Genomic DNA, 13,045 nt, shown 5'->3' with positions numbered 1-13,045 from the left:
TCACTAGTGGTAGTACATCATTGAAATTTGTGGTTTGCCATAGTTGGGGACCATTGAGTGGAAAAATTATGGACGCATACACCTCTTCATATGTGGATCTTCTGAAGCAAGTGGGTATAAAATTTTTTGGATCAATATTACAGTAGTTCATTGCTGCAATTGCATGACAACATGGGATGCCACTGATCATCTACTTTCTGCAACTACACTCTTTAGTGTCCAGATCCACTGTGAACTTGTTCCCAACGGATGAAGTGTGCCTAACCTCAAAATTCTTTCGTGCAGCCCAACTGAAAGAAATGAAGCACATGAACAATGAACGTAAATAACAAAATGTATATAAACTGTGGTGATAAAATTACCTTGGCAGCCAAAATCTTGACAAATTACATTCATTCTGAACTCTCTTCTTTATCTTTGGGCATATTGTGAAGTCCATAGATGCCACCTTGCTTTTGTTGGTGGCCCACCTTTTCATGAGATACACTCTGATATCCTCCATCATTGTGATAATTGGTTTTCCTCTTGCATGAATGACAACATTGTTGAAAGCTTCATTGATGTTGTTATCAAGGGTATCACACATTGGTTGACCTGTGAAGCGAGACCTTGACCAAAACCTGTTGCACAAAAGAATTCTCAAATGGGTTACAATGCATCTATGACACTAAAGTGTATATAATGGATAATGGGTTACCTTGGGGGAATGCCTATGAGGTATTTATATGCTTCAACATTGACTTCTTTAATTTTCAGCATTTCTCTCTCCCAAGCCTGGGGATATGTGCTGGTTACAACACTCCACATCAGATTTTTTAATACCTGCCCACCAAACCTTTTCCTAAAGTTTGCATAGAGGTGCCTTAAACAGTACCTTTGTTCTGCCCGAGGCAGAAGCTCCTGGATAGCTAAGACTAACCCCTACACAATTAAATTTAGTAATAAAATCATATCATATACAAAATCATTAACTAAAAATGAATATAAGTAGTACATTATACCTTCTGCTAGTCTGAAATCCATGTGCACCCTCCACATACTTCAGTGCCCCCGAGGTCTTCAATTAACAATTGCAAAAACCATATCTAGCTGTCTTTGTTATCCACTTCTACTACTGCATAGGCAAGGGGTAGCATTTGATCGTTTGGGTCCCTACCAACAGCAGTCAGTAGCTCCCCCTTGTAAACACCTTTCAAAAAACATTTGTATAAACATATAATGGGCCTACAACTTATGAAACTATCTTTACAAGCTTTGAGACAAACATACATTCTTTGAAAGATTGGGTCACCATTATGAGAGTCAACTTTAATCTGCATTGTTGACCCTGGATTACACCTCAACAGCTCATGTCCATAGTCGTACAACCTTTTATAATTTTCTTTGAAATCTCCTTCAACCTGTCTTGTGGCAATTAACTTTGCCCTTCTTACCTTGGATATTGAAACATTTGTATTCCATTTTCTTAATGCTTTAGTACGAATATCATTCACCTTTAAAATAGGATTCTCAACTAAAGATCTATTTATTTCCTGACTTAACCACTTAGCATTCATCAGTTTAATATTAAGTTGCCTACTACAACTATGAGTATCAATTATCTTCCTCAATTGCCAAATTTTTCGTGACGGCAAATAACCACAATAAGTTAGCCATGGGCACTTACCTTGGCCACCCATGCATGTCACCCTCACCCTATGATTATCATTTTTGATAAATTTTAGATCCCTCCCAGCATGAACAACATACCTTCTAATAGCATCCTTAAACTCTTCCTTGTCAGTAAAAATAGTGCCCACTTCCCACTTGTAATCTGCCATGGACTTCTGCTTTGCATATTTTGAGAAAGGACCTACATATATTGTATCATCATTGTCATCCTCCTTACTTGCACTATTTTCAGGAGTTGAAAGCTTATCAGACTCCCAATCATCATCTGACAAACCCCTACATTGTTGGGTTTCTTTTTCACTGTCTTCATCCACGTATTCATCACCACTCAGATCATTCATTCCTGCTTCATCATCATTGTTCACTTCCACTTCTTCTTCACTATCAACCCCCCCTCCATCCTGAATGTCCATGTCAACTACTTGTTCAGTTTCGACCTCAATTTCAACCTCATTATCCACTTCCAATGCTTCTTCACTTACATCCTCAACTTCATCCTCATTCTCAACCTCTATTGCAACCTCATCATCTTCTGCATCCTCATGCTCAACATCCTCATTATCCACTAAATCCTCCTTGTCAACCTCCAATGCATCGTCATGCTCAACATCCAAGCAATCCTCATTGTCAACATCCAGTAAATCCTCCTTCTAAACCTCCAATGCATCGTCATTCTCAACATCTCGTGCATCCTCATTGTCAACATCCACTACATAGTCATTCTCAACCTCCACTGCACCCTCCACTACGTCTGTAATTCCTTCTTCACCACCCTCAACATGTGCTTCTCCTCCCACGCCACTACCCTCACCACTCTCTGCATGACCTTTACATAGCAAAAGAATCTTATTCTCATCATTTTTTTAAGATAGTTGCTTCGTCCACCCCATGCACAATATACAGGTTCACTTTCCCCAAATGCTTAGCCACATTCATCATGTTCATAGCTCCTTTATCATCATCAACCTTATGTAGAACATGTTGGACACTATAATATAATTCTTCTACTTGCATGTAACCCATATGGTTAAGTGAACCTAATACTCCAAAATAACACCATTTATCGGGGTCTACGTCCCAATTAGCTATCTCCCCGCCTATATAATTAAAGGAGACTTCTTTGATCAAGGTCCCACCATGGTGGACCACTACCCGAAACATGTCATCACACACCCCTACCCGAACCCTGCAAATGTAAACGGGAGACCACTAATTTCAGTTAAAGTAAGACCTATGGGACCACTATCATGCATCAAAATAAGACAACTTTTCACACAAAACAATTTCACCCATAGTTAAACCCCTTGAAACATGACAACAATCAAAACATATCAGAAAACCTCAAACACTTAAAATTATCAAATGTAAACCCTAACCTGATTTGCAGAATTCAATTTGCTCTGCAGATTTCACCTTCAAGATCACCCAATTTGGATTTCCAGTTCCTCCAAAACGCTTAACCCCAAATTGCGATTTCTGCAACCTAAACCCTAACTTAGAATTTTTTAATCACTGCCACGTGAACTTTAATCAAAATCACATGTTTACCCCTTATGCAGCCACATTATGAACCTAAACAGCCACATTGCACAGATCACTCCACGCTGTCAGCTGGATCGTTAAATATTTAACGCTGTGACCAAAAAGGATTTAATTGTACACTTTTTTCACAAGTTGGGACCACATTGAACTTTTAAAAAAGGTAGGACGGACTTGAACATTTTCCTTATAAAGAGGGACCAAAAGAGGTATTAAGCCTAAAAAAATAAAAGTTTTCAATTTGTTTATTAAGCTTTCTGTCCTATTTGGCTATGGCGGACTCAAGTTTAACCTAACAAGTGTGAGTTAGACTTGCAAGTAACGATTAAAAGTGTGGATTGGAAACTTGATACTTATCTTTGGCGTTATCCTTTTGGGAAGGAACAAAATTCTAAACTTATTTCTTCAACAAACCAATGATAACTTTGTTGGGAACAAGGGCAATAAAGGAGAAAAGAGAGAAATAAACAACACTAAGAAGTATTTGTTTTGGTGCATTTGTAAACTTTACATAAGCTTTCTTATATAACAAAGTGAAAAACACTATCTCACAATACTAAGCAATATGGGACTAAAAATACATTACAAAAATTGTATCAAACTACACAGAAACTAACAATTCTCCCACTTGAAGTTTGATTACCACATAGTGTAATTGCCTTTATCATTAGTTATTCTTGAAGGTCAATTGAGGTACTGCAAAGCCTCAATTTTTCTGTTGTGACAACCTTTGTCAACATATCCGCTAGGTTCTTACTTCCCAGTATCTTCCTCAACGTTAGTACTTCATCCTCAAGCAAAGATCTGATGAAGTGATAATGGAGATCAATACGCTTCGTTCTAGAGTGAAAATTTGAACTCTTTGCCAGATGTATTGCACTTTGACTATCACTGTGCAAAACAGTCCTTTCTTGGATGAATCCCAACTTTGTCAACCATCCTTGAAGCCATATCAATTCTTTGTTAGCTTTTGTTACTGCTACATATTCAGCCTCTATAGTGGATAGAGCAACGATCTTTTGTATTTGTGACATTCAACTAAAAGCTGTAGTTCCAACAGTAAATATGTAGCCAGTGGTACTTCTTCAATAATCAATTTCTCCAGCAAAGTCTGCATCTACGTAACCTTGTACTTTTAGTTCATCTTTACTAAAGCACAAACATTTCTCCTTAGTTTTTTGTAGATATCGCAAAATCCATTTCACAGCTTCCCAGTGAGCTTTACTTGGATTTGACATAAACCTGCTTACAATTCCCACTCCATAGCCAATGTCTGACCTTGTGCATACCAACACGTACATCAGACTTCCAATGGCTGAAGCATATGGAATCTTAGCCATAATCTCTTCTTCTTCTTTTGTTTGAGGAGACTGATCCTTGGATAGACGAAAATGACTGGCCAAAGGAGTACTGACTGGTTTGGCCTTGTCCATGTTAAATCTCTGCAAAACACGGTAGATGTACTCTGCTTGAGATAACTACAAAACTCCTTTTTGCTTATCTCTCGTGATTTGCATTCCAAGAATCTTCTTTGTTGGGCCTAAGTCCTTCATGTCAAATTCTTTTGACAATTGCATCTTCAAATTTCTGATGTTTGTTATATCTGATCCTGCTACTAACATGTCATCAATAGCAAAATGACATAGCTGGACTTGTACCTCTTGAAGAAACAATAATGATCAACATTGCACTTCTGGAAACCTTCCTTGTGCATGAAGCTTTCAAACTTTCTATACCACTATCTTGGAGCTTGTTTCAGGCCATACAGGCTCTTCTTCAATTTGCACACCATGTTTTTCTTCTTTCCTTCTGAAAAGCCTTCAGGCTGATGAATGTAAATCTCCTCATCTAGATCTCCATGAAGAAATGCAGTCTCCACATCTAATTGTTCTAAGTAGAGCTCTTCACTAGCCACAATACTTAGCACAGTCCTGATAATATTGAGCTTGACAACTAGAGCAAAGATTTCAGTGTAGTCAACTCCTTCTTTTTGCTGAAATCATTTGACAACCAATCGGGCCTTGTATCGTGTAACACCCTAATATTTTAAAGGGTATTACTGATAGTAGAGACTAAATTAATTTGATATCTCATATAAACAATCAAACTTTATTTCAATACTCCAAAGTACAATACCAAACTTACAAACTTTAAACAATATAGTCTTCACCATTGAAATTTCAACTTATAAGTCTTACACAACATAATCTTCCCAATACAAATTTATTCTTTTTACAAAAATTCCTGAAAGTTTTTCCCCACATCTCTCTCATGTCTAAGCTTTTTCAACTGCATCTGCAACATTATCTAATCACATATAACATGAGTTATATGATCATAGTACAAACAAATAAGGGTAAGCCAACCATATCATAAAATCATTAAACTTGTAATAAAAATATTATAATCATGTATTTCTGCAATTGATAAAATATCATTATTCCGATGTCATTAATTCATCATTATCAAAGTCATCTTTCCCATTTCCATAAATCTTACAAGTATACCATGCTTACTCATGAAGCCTTATGGTCAGACCGCTCTCTGCCTGCTTCCTTAAGCCTCACTTATATACTATGTCTTACTTTCTGAAGCCTTATGGTCAGACCCCTCTCTGCCTGCTTCTATATAACTTACGAATCATATGTTTATGTCAAAGCCTTATGGTCAGACCACTTTCTGCCTGCTTTCATAAACCTCAGGTGTTACTTTGCTCATACCAAACTCTCATGGTATAACTCGAACATACTACTCCCGGTAGTAACATCATTTCATAAGTAACGATTTCTCATATCCACCCCAACATTTCATAAAACCAACAATTCATACCCTCTTATCCATCTAACTCAATCATGTTCATTCTTTAATCATGAATTCATAATAACCCGTTTTGGTATCAATAAATTAAACATATTGCCAGATATCATGCTTCATATTATAAACTCATTTTGCCCATAACGAGTATAACTCAACGTATTTTCACCAAACAAAGATCATGGATCAACCAAAATATATCAACATATCTTAGGAAATACATATTAAAGTCTGGGCTCAATGTAATAAAATATATATGAAATTTTTACCATGATGATATTATGCATCTACAATCAACTTGTTTTATTTTATTTTCATCCTAGTATGGATTTTTCTTTATTCCAATTGGTCACCGGAGAGGACCCAGATGTCTGAACGCATCAAACTCACCTTCGACGCCAGCACATATGACTAGTCACAACTGACTGGACCAGGCCAGGGCAGCTCTATGATCAGGGATGTGCCAACTCAGATTTTTAAGGTTCCTCTATCCTACCAACAAAGAAAGGCCCTCAATAATTAATAATTGATTTATTTAAATTATCTATCATGTTCTCTTATGCTCTAAATTTGAAATGTCAAATTCTAATGTGTTCACTTCCTCTCATAGCAACCTCAAACAATATATGTACATCTATTTAATACCCATATATAAGCTATTTCAGAACCCTTACTTCAGACCTTCCAACAAGATCAATTTCAGCCAACAAACTCATTCAGAACAGATTAAATTCATCACGTCACAACATGTATAATTTCACAGTTTCAGTTATCATGCCAGATATAATAAAAGTCATAAAATAGTTTCACAAGAGCACACCAGTTCAACATTCATATGCAAATATTTTATAAAATAAATTCATACAAAAATAATTAGCTCCCATTACCATCAAAATAATATTAATATAAAAATTTAGGGGAATCAAGAAGTTGAATCTGGCAGAGCCGGTTAGACAACTTCTCATCATACCAGAAAGATGAAATAAAAAATAGATAAAACAATAAAATTTCTGGGGAAACAAGAAGTTGAATCTGGCAGAGCCGGTTAGACAACTTCTAATCCATCCAAAAATACAATATAATTAAATAACACGAACATTAACATGTCTGGGGAAACAAGAAGTTGAATCTGGCAGAGCTGGTTAGACAACTTCTAATCCTTCCAAAAATGCAATAAAATAAATAAGTAAAGCAATAAATAGTTTGGGGAAACAAAAAGTTGAATCTGGCAGAGCCGGATAGACAACTTCTAATCCTTCCAAAATACAATAAAAATAAATAAGGAAAGCAATAAAATGTTTGGGGAAACAAGAAATTGAATCTGGCAGAGCCGGTTAGACAATTTCTAATCCTTCCAAAATACAAAACTAAACAACTAATAACATATAAATGGCATAACATAATCAACATCACATTTTACAACTATCACAATTGGATATCAACATAAAAGCATACTCTCATTTAAATTCAAGATCATACAGAAACAAAATACTCCATATTCAAGATTTAAGATCAGACAAAAGCAAAATATAGCATATTCAAGACTCAAGATAATACAAAAGGAAATACTCAAAGTTAGCTCCCCTTACCTCTATTCCAGACTTAGTTTCCTCTTCTCAAACCGTTCTCCGGAAACTTCCAGAATTTCCCCTCTTCAACTAGAATTTACTCCAATTCTCTTCTCTCACAATTTCTCTAGAATTTTGGTGTAAATTTCCAGCCTCCCCCCCTTGGCTATTTATAGTAAAAAAATTTACTATTCATTTTTACTATTCATTTTTTTATTCATTTTACTATTACAAAAAAAAAATTTATTTGCAAATTGGTGAAATCTGATCTCAAAGCTACGTGTAACACTTATCCTTTCCAAAAAATTTTTTTTTTTACTATTCACTTTTTACTATTCACAATTTACTATTCACAATTTACTATTCATTAATTTTTTTTTTTGTATCTAACAAATATTTTCAAGGATCTTACAATCTCCCCAACAACATTTATTTTCGTCCTCGAAAATTATTTATTTAAATAAAGACTATTTAACAAAAGATTACTTACAAAAGAGATATGGATTTTCGAAAACCATTGCTCTGATACCCAATAGTGTAATACCCCAATTTAGGCGTTACAATTTATTTTTCCACAAAAATACATATACAACTTTTCTTTAACAATTTTCAACACCAACAAAATATTAAGTGATTTATTACAACACAATTCTTCTAAAATAAAATTTCACACAGTTCATAAACTTCTGAAATTTAAAATTCCACTTATTAAAGTGTTACAACTTCACCTCATCTGACTTACTTACCAAAGTAGTACAAACCAAGTTATTCTCTCTACTTATCAAAGTAGCACCGCAAGACATTATTGTCTACTTACCAAAGCAGTACGGTATAATTAATTTGCCTACTTACCAAAGTAGCATGAAACAAGATCTTCTGCCTACTTACCAAAGTAGCGCAACAAGACAATACTGTCTACTTACAAAGTAGCACAATATAGTTAATCTGCCTACTTATCAAAGTAGCCCGATTTATATCATTCTCTTTATCTCTTCCTTCATCATCTCATCCTGCCTACTTATCAAAGTAGCACAAATTAACCAAATTACCTTTTTCAACATATTATTTATCGACAATCTGAACCAATCAAACTAATCAACAACATGTTTATATTATATGGTAAGATTTTCAGTCCAATCCAACGGTTCATGAGGCAGAAATCATCAATTTTGTATAAATGATCCAAAAACATAAATTAAGTAATATTGAGATCCCTGAGAAGTTACGAAATTAATATCTCTAAATCGGTACATCCGATCTAAAATCCGAACGGTCGAATTATGTCCCTATCTGTTACGCGCTTCATACTAAAGTTTCAGATTAATCTAACGGTTTACTAAGTAGATATGAAGGTTTTACCGAGGTAACTCAGAGACAGAAATTTAAGTGGTTCTCGGTTAAACTCCAAATACGGAATGAATTCCTCTAAGCACAGACATCTAATTCCAAATCTGAACGGTCAAGATCACCTAATATGTCTTATGAACTCCATACTAAAGTTTGGGCTCAATCTAACGGTAAATGGAATATACATGAAATGTTTACCAATATAACGTAAGAACAGAATTATAGTGTTCATCAAATATTTCAAACTTTCGAAATTTTTTTCTCTAAGCATAGACCTTTAATTACAAATCCAATAGGTCACAATGTATTAATATGTCTTAGGGATTCTATATCAAATTTTGAGGTTGATCTAACGGTCAAATAGGTCAGAATTCTATATTTTACTGAGACAACTTAGTAATAGAACTACAAGGGTAACTAATTTACTCAAACTTACAGGATTTATTTCTCCAAGTACAGACTTGAATTTTCAAATCCGAACAGTCAAAGTTTAGTAATATGTCTTAGGATTCACATATTAAAATTTTAGCTAAATCCAACGGTAAAAACAATTAATAGAAATTTATCACCACAGTAACTCGAAAATAAGAAATTATAATCATGAAAACCAAATTTTACACAAGTCAATATATAACTACCATTACCAAATTTTTTTTTTTTTAACATATTCATATTCATGCTCATAACAATAAAGGATTAGCTCCCCTTCATCAAAGTCAAGCAATTGGAACCATATTTCTAACTATAAAATTCTAGAAATTAAGTTGAGTTAGCTCCCCTTACCTCATGAAGGCTCAAACACCTTAAACTCTTCTTCAAAGAGAGCAACTCCTCTCCTCCTTGCTAGACCAAGTCAGCCTCCACACTTAGGACACTTAGGATTTCGTTCACCCCCCACCAAGGACCTCTCTACTCTCCTCCAAAACTCCAAATCGGATTTCGAATTAAAAGAAGAAGCCTTAGACAACTAAGGACCCATGCACTTGCCACTTAACAATAATAAACAACCAATGGACCATCCTAAACCATTTTCCAGCCCTAAAACATGGTAGGAAAGTCGCCAAAGGGTCCCAAAATGTACTCCTAGTGCAGAACACAACCTACCCACTCCAAAAAGTTGCAACTTGTAAAAATACACCTAAAATTAAGGTTGGACGCTAGCCCCTGGACAGCAAAACTGTCACGTTTTCCCCAGCTCGGTTAGACCCCTTCCCAAAGTCCAAAATATGCGTATGAGTAGTCAAATTGAAGCTCTTTGAGTCTATTTTCCAATAAAATAAGAATCAACTCAATTGATATTTTACTAAGAATAATAATTTCACTCCCCAGAGTCCCAAAATATTTTCAAAAACCATTGCTCTGATACCAAAATGTAACACCCTAATATTTTAAAGGGTATTACTGATAGTAGAGACTAAATTAATTTGATATCTCATATAAACAATCAAACTTTATTTCAATTACTCCAAAGTACAATACCAAACTTACAAACTTTAAACAATATAGTCTTCACCATTGAAATTTCAACTTATAAGTCTTACACAACATAATCTTCCCAATACAAATTTATTCTTTTTACAAAAATTCCTGAAAGTTTTTCCCCACATCTCTCTCATGTCTAAGCTTTTTCAACTGCATCTGCAACATTATCTAATCACATATAACATGAGTTATATGATCATAGTACAAACAAATAAGGGTAAGCCAACCATATCATAAAATCATTAAACTTGTAATAAAAATATTATAATCATGTATTTCTGCAATTGATAAAATATCATTATTCCGATGTCATTAATTCATCATTATCAAAGTCATCTTTCCCATTTCCATAAATCTTACAAGTGTACCATGCTTACTCATGAAGCCTTATGGTCAGACCACTCTATGCCTGCTTCCTTAAGCCTCACTTATATACTATGTCTTACTTTCTGAAGCCTTATGGTCAGACCCCTCTCTGCCTGCTTCTATAAAACTTACGAATCATATGTTTATGTCAAAGCCTTATGGTCAGACCACTTTCTGCCTGCTTTCATAAACCTCAGGTGTTACTTTGCTCATACCAAACTCTCATGGTATAACTCGAATATACTACTCCCGGTAGTAACATCATTTCATAAGTAATGATTTCTCATATCCACCCCAACATTTCATAAAACCAACAATTCATACCCTCTTATCCATCTAACTCAATCATGTTCATTCTTTAATCATGAATTCATAATAACCCGTTTTGGTATCAATAAATTAAACATATTGCCAGATATCATGCTTCATATTATAAACTCATTTTGCCCATAACGAGTATAACTCAACGTATTTTCACCAAACAAAGATCATGGATCAACCAAAATATATCAACATATCTTAGGAAATACATATTAAAGTCTGGGCTCAATGTAATAAAATATATATGAAATTTTTACCATGATGATATTATGCATCTACAATCAACTTGTTTTATTTTATTTTCATCCTAGTATGGATTTTTCTTTATTCCAATTGGTCACCGGAGAGGACCCAGATGTCTGAACGCATCAAACTCACCTTCGACGCCAGCACATATGACTAGTCACAACTGACTGGACTAGGCCAGGGCTGCTCTATGATCAGGGATGTGCCAACTCAGGTTTTTAAGGTTCATCTATCCTACCAACAAAGAAAGGCCCTCAATAATTAATAATTGATTTATTTAAATTATCTATCATGTTCTCTTATGCTCTAAATTTGAAATGTCAAATTCTAATGTGTTCACTTCCTCTCATAGCAACCTCAAACAATATATGTACATCTATTTAATACCCATATATAAGCTATTTCAGAACCCTTACTTCAGACCTTCCAACAAGATCAATTTCAGCCAACAAACTCATTTAGAACAGATTAAATTCATCACGTCACAACATGTATAATTTCACAGTTTCAGTTATCATGCCCAATATAATAAAAGTCATAAAATAGTTTCACAAGAGCACACCAGTTCAACATTCATATGCAAATATTTTATAAAATAAATTCATACAAAAATAATTAGCTCCCATTACCATCAAAATAATATTAATATAAAAATTTAGGGGAATAAAAAAGTTGAATCTGGTAGAGCCGGTTAGACAACTTCTCATCATACCAGAAAGATGAAATAAAAAAATAGATAAAACAATAAAATTTCTGGGGAAACAAGAAGTTGAGTCTGGCAGAGCCGGTTAGACAACTTCTAATCCATCCAAAAATACAATATAATTAAATAACACGAACATTAACATGTCTGGGGAAACAAGAAGTTGAATCTGGCAGAGCCGGTTAGACAACTTCTAATCCTTCCAAAAATGCAATAAAATAAATAAGTAAAGCAATAAATAGTTTGGGGAAACAAGAAGTTGAATATGGCAGAGCCGGATAGACAACTTCTAATCCTTCCAAAATACAATAAAAATAAATAAGGAAAGCAATAAAATATTTGGGGAAACAAGAAGTTGAATCTGGCAGAGCCGGTTAGACAACTTCTAATCCATCCAAAAATACAATATAATTAAATAACACGAACATTAACATGTCTGGGGAAACAAGAAGTTGAATCTGGCAGAGCTGGTTAGACAACTTCTAATCCTTCCAAAAATGCAATAAAATAAATAAGTAAAGCAATAAATAGTTTGGGGAAACAAGAAGTTGAATCTGGCAGAGCCGGATAGACAACTTCTAATCCTTCCAAAATACAATAAAAATAAATAAGGAAAGCAATAAAATATTTGGGGAAACAAGAAATTGAATCTGGCAGAGCCGGTTAAACAATTTCTAATCCTTCCAAAATACAAAAATAAACAACTAATAACATACAAATGGCATAACATAATCAACATCATATTTTACAACTATCACACTTGGATATCAACATAAAAGCATACTCTCATTTAAATTCAAGATCATACAGAAACAAAATACTCCATATTCAAGATTTAAGATCAGACAAAAGCAAAATATAGCATATTTAAGACTCAAGATAATACAAAAGGAAATACTCAAAGTTAGCTCCCCTTACCTCTATTCCAGACTTAGTTTCCTCTTCTCAAACCGTTCTCCGGAAACTTCCAGAATTTCCCCTCTTCAAC

The sequence above is a fragment of the Vigna angularis genome, chromosome 9 (genome assembly GCF_016808095.1).
Source record: "Vigna angularis cultivar LongXiaoDou No.4 chromosome 9, ASM1680809v1, whole genome shotgun sequence".
Classification (NCBI taxonomy): Eukaryota; Viridiplantae; Streptophyta; class Magnoliopsida; order Fabales; family Fabaceae; genus Vigna; species Vigna angularis.
The sequence above is the reverse complement of the archived record's forward strand: the minus strand, read 5'-3'. Positions refer to the sequence as shown.